Below are 10326 nucleotides of genomic sequence, written 5' to 3'. Positions count from 1 at the left end.
TGTGTGTGTGTGTGTGTGTGTGTGTGTGTGTGTAAATTGTGAAGTATAAATATATATAAATATATTAAAATGTAAATAATATGTTAAAACTTTACATATATTTTTTATTTTTTTTACCTTTTTTTATTTTTTTGAGGTTTTTTAATTTTTTTACTTTTAAACTTTAAAATTATTTTTGTTTTATAGACATTAAACGAACTTAAAATGAATAATTAAGATGTGGCACATATGTATAATAATAGTGTGTTTTATATTTTAATATATATTAATAAAGATAATTTCTTTTTTGTAACATCATTCTTTGTGATGCCAGTAGCGGCATTTTATCTCTACAGAGATCATTATGAACTTCCCATTTTCCTGTCAGCCTGCGTATGTTTGCAATATAATGCCCTACACTTTCTGCATCTGATGTACCTTGATACTCTATAACGGAAAGCAATTTATACATGCAATCATGAAATAGGAGATCTACGGGTACGTGACTCAATGTGAATGTTCCTTCCCAATCTGATATATTTAAATTTCTTGCTAGATGTGTCGATTGTAAACACTCTATATTAATAAAAAGCAGTTGATCACAAATAACTGAACATTCTACGTTTTCTCCGTCACAACGAATACATCTTTTGTTCTCGTAAATATATTTTTCATTTATCGAATGTTGTAAGGCGCGCATATTTTCTTTATAAAACGGCTTGACATTAATATCTATAATATTAAAGTTGTTATTTTGTGCGTGTTGGCAATTCTGACAAGTTACATTTATGCTTAAGGAGAATTCGTCCTTTAATAAAGTTTTGCAACTAAATTACAGATATTATAGCAGCAATTCATAGTTCCATGTACGAGTACAGGAGTGATAAACTTATTTAATATTAGTGCTCCTTCTTTATATATTTTTATGGAAGATCCATATGTCGATAATTTTTTAATAAACTGGAACATGTCACTTTGAGCTTCTTCTACATAACAATGGAAGTTTGTCCAATCATAATAACCGACTAGTAACGTCTGAGCAATTGCATCAAAAGGGCATGTATTAATAAGCATAGTAGAATATTTTCCAAGAACTACCGGTGCTAAAGTGTTACCATTTTTTAATAAGGGTACTGAGGTTGTGAATTTTGGTTTTAGATGAATATTTTCAACGTCCGGGCACACAGTTAAATATTTTCCACGCTTCTTTGGACTATTATTTTTACCTCTCCAATTTTCCATTTTATTAAGATAGGTAAAACTTAAGTTAGCGCTAGTATCTTCTATATTACTGTCTGAGTCAATAGGATTAATATCAATTTCGTCAGATTTGTCGTGACATTTTAATTGTATGCGCATCAGATACTGAAGAGGAAATTACCGACGAACAAATTAGATGCCTTACTGCACAACGAAGATTAATCCAATTAATAAAAAACGATAAAATGTATGATACTAATTATGATACTAATTATGATACAGACTTTACAAATGAAGATTTGATAGATGATTTAGATGATAAATGCGGTATGAAAATAACAAGTTTTTTGCAATCTATACAAATTGAAAGTAAACCAAGTGATACTGGCGAAAAACCGAATCCATACTGGTGTCCTCAAGTTGGCAACAATTTATTAAAAATTGTTAGACACTTTCCTTTATGGACAGCAATAATGTCGGCCAGCATAGCATCTTCCGCTTGCAGCGAAGAATATTTTAGGGAATTAAAACAACTTGTTTTTAAAGATGCTAAGTGTACGCGTATCGACAAATTTCTTGTTACACACATTAAATCGCTTGCAGGCGCGGTAAAAATTTTACAAGCTAGTAAGTACTAATTTGCATGCCGCACAAAATAACTCGGATAATTCCGATGATAATATTAATCTAAATAAATCTAATGTTCAATCTTTCTGTATTACTAACAATACTACTATTGAGATAAAAGTCCGGTGAGAATTCTGGTTGGTTGGAGTGAGGCGGAAATATGGGCAGAAACCACAAAATCAAAACGGGCGATGTTTCACACAACAATATAATTCTAATTTATTATAATAATGTACGGCGGCACTGAATACCAGCCTTCTGCCAATCAAGAAACGTTAGAATATACAAAATGGAAAATAAAATGTCTTTGGTCTTTATGACGAGAAAAATGTATGGAGAAGTCCGAAGGATATCGCGACACGTGGCCGCCCGAGGAGAGCGGTAATGGCCGCACTGATTGTTATGTCGCACTTGATCTGTTCGTTGAGATTCACTTGTCGTAGTCCGTTGTCATTATGAGAGATCCTATAATCGTTCCTTGGAGATAGAGAGTCCGAGAGATAGCACTGATCCGTTGTAGAGTTCCTGATATTCACCTTTTGATCCGTTTCACTTTCTTGTTCACACGTGTGTAGCTGCGAGAGAACCGCTCGTTGTTGCCAGAAAACGAAGTACAGAAACGATGATAGCGAGATCCTTTGAGAGACGACATGTGCGCACGATGATTGATGTGTTGCTACTTGATTGGCCTAGTTACCTCAGGGAGATAGCCCGTGATTTGTGGGCCGTGGGAAAGGGGGAGCGAGAATGCGATGTGTGAAGTCAGAAAGAGAGAAAATGAGAGAGCGAGTGATAGCGGGTGAGTGGGAGTGAGAACGAACAAGGAAGAGGTCGTTTAGGAGTTTAGACATTTTCCAAACAACTATAAATAATAATGACATTTCCGATGACATAAATGATCCTCCAAATAGCTCGAAAGATTTTAAAATTACCACTGAGAACGATATTAGCGTGTCTGATAATTCTATCGCGCCTATTGATATTAAGCCTATTGACTCAGACAGTAATATAGAAGATACTAGCGCTAACTTAAGTTTTACCTATCTTAATAAAATGGAAAATTGGAGAGGTAAAAATAATAGTCCAAAGAAGCGTGGAAAATATTTAACTGTGTGCCCGGACATTGAAAATATTCATCTAAAACCAAAATTCACAACCTCAGTACCCTTATTAAAAAATGGTAACACTTTAGCACCGGTAGTTCTTGGAAAAAATTCTACTATGCTTATTAATACATGCCCTTTTGATGCAATTGCTCAGACGTTACTAGTCGGTTATTATGATTGGACAAACTTCCATTGTTATGTAGAAGAAGCTCAAAGTGACATGTTCCAGTTTATTAAAAAATTATCGACATGTGGACCTTCCACAAAAATATATAAAGAAAGAGCACTAATATTAAATAAGTTTATCACTCCTGTACATGGAACTATGAATTGCTGCTATAATATCTGTAATTTAGTTGCAAAACATTTATTAAAGGACGAATTCTCCTTAAGCATAAATGTAACTTGTCAGAATTGCCAACACGCACAAAATAACAACTTTAATATTATAGATATTAATGTCAAGCCCTTTTATAAAGAAAATATGCGCGCTTTACAACATTCGATAAATGAAAAATATATTTACAAGAACAAAAGATGTATTCGTTGTGACGGAGAAAACATAGAATGTTCAGTTATTTGTGGTCAACTGCTTTTTATTGATACAGAGTGTTTACAATCGACACATCTAGCAAGAAACTTAAATATATCAGATTGGGAAGGAACATTCACATTGAGCCACGTACCCGTAGATCTCCTATTTCATGATTGCATGTATAAATTGCTTTCCGTTATAGAGTATCAAGGCACATCAGATGCAGAAAGTGTAGGGCATTATATTGCAAACATACGCAGGCTGACAGAAAAATGGGAAGTTCATAATGATCTCTGTAGAGATAAAAAGCCGCTACTGGCATCACAAAGAATGATGTTACAAAAAAAGAAATTATCTTTATTAATATATATTAAAATATAAAACACACTATTATTATACATATGTGCCACATCTTAATTATTCATTTTAAGTTTGTTTAATGTCTATGAAACAAAAATAGTTTTAAAGTTTAAAAGGAAAAAAATTAAAAAACCTAAAAAAAAATAAAAAAAATAAAAAAATATATGTAAAGTTTTAACATATTATTTACATTTTAATATATTTATATATATTTACACTTCACAATTTACACACACACACACACACACACACACACACACACACACGTTTTTATTTTATTATGTCAAAGCATTTACATTTAAGTTTTTGTTATTTAGTTCCGCAGAAGTAAAAAATGATTAACTAATAAGACATAAATTTTTAATCAAAGAATATTCATTTTTCAATTTTATTTTGAGTTTAATTAAAGTTTAATTTTAGTTTGAGTTCAGTTTGAGAATTTTAATTTAAGTTTAAATTTAATTTAATTTTAGTTTGAGTTCAGTTTGAGAATTTTAATTTGAGTTTAATTTTAATTTGAGGTCAGATTGAGAATTTTATTTCAATTTAATATTTTAGTTCAATTTTAGTTTGAGTTCAGATTGAGAATTTTATTTCAGTTTAATTTTTTAGTTCAATTTTAGTTTGAGTTCAGATTGAGAATTTTATTTCAGTTTAATTTTAATTTAATTTTATATCAAACCTGCAACTTATTTTTTTTACATCTATACCGTAGATTTGATATAAAAGATTCCGCAATTAAATATACAAACGATTAGAAGGCAACATCCGCTTCACAATTCAAATATCTTTAAAAATAAAAAAGTTAGCTCTTACCCCTACATTTAGAATCCGGTACTTCCACCCCCGTAGGGATACAAACGAAACGAAAAGCGGTACAAACGGGTACAAACGATTACGAAACAGCACCCGTTTACAGAATTAAAATATCTCTCAAAATAACAGTTGGCTCTTACCCCTATTTTAAAAATTTGGTATTTCCATCCCCGTGAGGGTACAAACGAAACGAGAGGCGGTACAAACGGGTACAAATGATGCTGAATCGAACTGCATCAAAAAAATTACGTTATCTTAAAGTGGGGTGCTGGCGATTTTTCAACCCTTAATAACTTTGGGGTACAAACGAAATCAAAGACGGTACAAACGGGTGCAAACGAAGCGTAATCGAATGCTTTTTAAAAAAATCCATTTTCTTAAAGTCAGATGCCAAGTTCACATAGGTGAGTAATACAGGCCAATCTTAACCACTCGGGGCCGGCGCAAGACCTCCTGCTACAATACATGGCGCAGGAGAACTGTGGCCTAGGGATCCTCTCGGAGCCGTACAATGCCCGAGAGGGTCCCAGGTGGGCCGTTAGTTTGGATGGCACGGCGGCCATCACGTGGAGAGGAGCCACAAACTCTTCCCCAATGGCGACGCATACCAGGGGGAAAGGATTCGTGGCAGTGACTTGGGGGCTCATCGCAGTCATATCTGTCTACCTTTCACCGAGTCTGTCGCACGAGGAATACGCGCGCAGATTGTGAAGGGTGGTGTAACGTCCCGTCATTTTCGCGAAACCATATTTTTGCGCGCTACTGTTTTTCCTGCGCCAATACTTAAAATTTAAGGATAATTAATGATTTTCCTCTTTACATATAATTGTTTAGACTAAAATCAAGCATTTATATTATTAATTACTAACCATACCAAATCTAGGGTCTCCAGTTATCTAGTTCTAACTAGCCGCTACCAGGAACTAGCGATCCGACCAATCAAACGTCATCCGAGACCCCTGAGCGTATACTTCAACTAACCAGTTGTTATTATATGAAACTAACCCTTAGCAATAAGAATATATTTTAATCATGACTAACCCACCTATATATGAATATTCAATATTAATTAAACAATATAATAATATTATTTATGGAATCAGAAACATAATAACTTGTCGAACTTTACTTAACGATTTAAGACTTATAGTAATGAGTTTTAGAAGTATTTTAATCACTGACAGAATTATTATGAGGAAGGTTCCATAAATCCTTATCTTGCGATGCATTGTAACGACAAGCCTGCGACAAGCACTCGATGAATTACTAAAAGTGTTCAAACACTTAATATTTTAAGATTTCATCCGCAATTATATTTACGAAGCCTTATTTCAGTCATTAAATGATTTCGATAACGAACCCAAGATTATTAAGATTTATTGAGTAAATTATTAAATGAAGAGACTTATAAATAAGGCCCAAGTGGATATAATTAAAGAGAATATTTTATTACAGAATTAAGTCAAACGAGAACAAGAAAGTCTCGATATTACGTTATGGAATCATAATTCTATAATTTAGAAATAACCTAATCTTATCCTATTGCATTAAACTCAAGTTTTATTATAAATTATCAATCATTAAGAATTCTAACTAATAATATAAAATAAATTATATAAGAAATGATTCCATAAACGTACAAATGAATATTTGGCGAACTACAAGAAACTTTAACATGTATCTATGCGCAGACCTCTCTAAAATCAGCTCATAATCAGCAAGTAATTAAGTGCCGATCGTAGGTGACAAGCCGCTTCCGTCCGTTATCTCCCTCGCGTTATCGGATGCTAGCGTTCAAACCACAAAAGAATAATAAATTAGACACTTCTTGGAATCGTCGCTCCTCATCTCAAGCTCACCGCCTAACTTCGATATCCGGTCCAGATTATCTAAAACTCGTAAATTGATAGTTGACACCTAGAGCGTTCGCTCCTGCGGGTCACCGTATCGTGACCTCTTAGTACAATTTATTGTGACATATTCCAAGAAAACGTCTTTCTTAGAAATCCCCACCAAAAGGGAATTGCACACGACACTCAGATTTTTCTCGATTTAATGGGTATATAAACCCTTAATTCTTAACTTCATTGCGGCATACCATCATTAGCATCTCACCGTAACTCTACGGCATCTCATTATCGAGATCCCACCGTAGCTCTACAGTACATAATTTCTGTAGCCTTACGATACTCTGTATAAAGTCACGCGTTTGCCGTCAACTGCGTCGACATACTCAAATTGTTAGTCGCGCATAGAATTATAAAGTAAAAGTTAAATAAAGAACTCTTGTGCTTCAAAACTCGAATACGTTGATTTTGCTAAACATCCCGCGACCGAGGTCCTAGAGAAGGGAAGAAGGCGAACGAGCGTATTACGATCCACTGCCTGAAGTTCACAGTCTATCACAAGGTAAGTACTTATAATTACCCAGACTATTTAACACGCCAATTTTAATTCTAAGTTACGTTAGACTGACAATTCTCTTTCAATCACTACCTTCTCCTAAAACAAATAAACGAAATCCACTGTTAAGCATTGCATGCAGCTAACAGTTTCCCGTTGTCAATCGGTATTTATCAAATTAGAATCTAACTACCTTTCCATAATTTATTCAAGGTATCAATATCAGAAACTAGCAATATTAACGTGTAGAAACAGTACTCTTGATATCACTCGGACGTCGTCCAATCCACATTTTACCTCTAGCCGTTGGACGTACCTTTCGTAAGTCCATACGACTCTCTACCATTTCCTCAGCATCCCGTCGTTGTCGAGCACCCAGCGATAGTGCCTGGTGACAAAGCTCCCCTCAACACCCTGCGTTATTTCCATCGTCGACGATAGGCATCCTTCGTATGCCCGAAGACAACTTCTCATTACCTTCTCTCGCCTAATAATATCGATAACAAGAGACAATATATCGCGTAAGAATTCTTAAATAGAATTCTAGAATTAATTTCGCTCTGGACGTGGTCCAATCCTCATTTTACCTATAGTTGCAACGCATACTTTTACCGTAGGCACAAGCAACTTTCTGCCATTTCCTCAACTTCCTTTCGTTGTCGAGCACCCAGCGATAGTGCCTGGTGACAAAGCTCCCATCAACACCCTACGTTATTTCCATCGTCGACGACAGGCATCCTTCGTATGCCCGAAGACATTCTCCTTAACCATCGACCTTTCTTTTGAATTCATATTTAAAACCAAATGAATAGACGTATCGGATATTGATATCTCACTCTCTCTAGTTCCCCTTCATGTTATCTCACGATAATCCTTATCTAACTCATTATAAATATATTATTCTCATCATTGCCTCTACCAATTAATTCAAATGCTACCCAGATCTACTGAATTAGACGTCCAAGGATTAACAAACGATGATGCAAATTCAATTATAAATATAATTATCGGGCTACTAACTGACGTTTTAGAAGGAACTATTGATATCGATCAACTCATAGTCTGCTTAGATAATCTTCATATCCCTGGTGCTCAAATAAGCGTCGAATTCACAGACGATTAAATAAATATCAAATTCATTTTATTAATTAGCCCCTGAATTATTATTATCATCCAGATGAATAAACAACTTCAAGGCTTAATTTGCAATACAATTTACCAATTAATACTCAATTTGATCTATGAATATTTGAATGGTAAAATAACTTTCGATCAAGTCATAACTATTTTAAACGACATCGAAGATATCGCTAATAGATTCGATACTCCCAACTAGTAACTAATACCCCACTCCTGTGACCTACAACATTCCCTAGATCCGTAACTTCGGTCCTAGCTCTCGGCGTCCCAGAGGTATAGCCGGTGTAAGCAGGTTGCCTCACAAAAATAGAGAGCGCCCGTTTTCTCACTAGCCTAGGCATAGAGAGAGAAGGGAGATCACCCAGACGTGACAATTCAAAAACTTTGGTGGCAGCGGTGGGATTGCCTAAAGGACTGATAAGGATCCTCCTGTGTAAAGGTCTCAGGAATTAATCCTCTTTCGCGTTAAAATTCTAAAAATTTAAATCGAAAGTGAATAACGAGTGTAACTTGAAATTTGATCAAATTGTCGCTGACAAGTGTGGCAACAATTATCGCTGTCGCTGACGAAGAGTGTGGCAACAGTTGAGAAATAAGTTAAAATTTCAAATACATTTTATTTTCCCTCATGCCCAGGAAAGGCGGGCGTCGAGTTCAAATTAAAAGGATTAATTTCCAGATCAAAGAAACAATCTCCTCTTTCCAAAATCCCCTTCCCTTATTTACCAAATTATACAATTTAACTAATAATACAAACGACCCCGAACCACTATCTAACGAAAATAAGAGTATCGATTACAACCCAACGCCAATAGAATTCGAATGCAAATATCCTGATTACAAAACAATTGAACGTACAGATCCCCGTCGCAAAATCTATAAAATTCGACATCTATTCGGTCCCGATTAAGCGACCGAACACTGTAACTAATCTTATTAATATATTTTCTTTCAGCCTCTTATTTCTCTCTAAGGTAAGTGCGCCATGCCGACTACACGATCGCAAAGTTCTAATCCTCCCTCCGAGGCTGAGGAAGGTATCACGATCCGAACTTGAAATTTTTAGTCAAATGTTAACAGAAAAAGAAAAATCACTCAAAGAACAACACAAATTACTGCAGGAAAAGACAGACGAATTTAAAGCACTATTACGAGAAATCGAAACAAAAAAATCAGACGACCAGCATGACTCAATATTAACTACCTTAGTTGAGCAAATCTCTCACCTTAGTGCTTTACCCAGACAAGTAGAGATTTTAAACCAACGTATTAATAATAGTCTGACTTCTGATGCATCCAATCAAAGAAGAGCTCATTTTGATTACCTCCCTTCAGAAAACACTCATGCGACTAGTCCCGTCGACATACCTTCTCCGATCCGTTTTAAAGACGTAGTCGATTCTATCCCTAAATACGACGGACACAAAATGTCTGTTTTTCAATTTAGTAAAATCTGCGAACGTGCCCGCGAATTAATACCACAATATCACGAACATTACTTAGTGCAACTTATAATTAATAAATTACAAGGACATGCTTACTCCGCAGTAGAAGGAAGAGAATATAACTCTGTTTTTTCATTAACAAAACAGTTAAAAGCTATTTTCGGTCCAAATAAATCTGTAGATCAGTATCGCGGTGAACTCGCAAACATCTATATGAAACCTAACGAAGATATTTTCGATTATATAGCCAGAGTAAAAGAATTACGTGCAGCTATAATCGACGGAGAAAGCGACTGTTACGGAGATATCAACGAATCCACCAAAGATACCATCGACCGTAGTGTTAGTACTAGTTTCGTTAACGGTCTCCCTACTGATTTGTTGATTAGAGTTAAATTAGAAGGAGCCTTCTCACTCGACCACGTCCTCGAGACTGCTATAAAATTATCAAAAACTCTAGAAGCAGAAAATGCGCGCAAACGGGCTACGTCCATGCATAGAGCTAACATTCCTCCTCGCGCTGATTTCTCGAATAGATCCGGACCATTGCAACAAACAATAACTCATGATCCACAACAATCCTCTCTATCAAAATCATCACGAAATAATATCCCCTTTATAAAACCTCTTATCCCAGGACAACCCGGACCTAATTACCCTACCGAGAAAATCTGTCGCTACTGTAAAAACCCCGGACATCTTATTGACGAATGTC

This window comes from Prenolepis imparis, unplaced genomic scaffold (assembly GCF_030444845.1).
Source record: "Prenolepis imparis isolate NDT839.2.m4 unplaced genomic scaffold, iyPreImpa1.0 SCAF_27, whole genome shotgun sequence".
Lineage (NCBI taxonomy): Eukaryota > Metazoa > Arthropoda > Insecta > Hymenoptera > Formicidae > Prenolepis > Prenolepis imparis.
The sequence above is the reverse complement of the archived record's forward strand: the minus strand, read 5'-3'. Positions refer to the sequence as shown.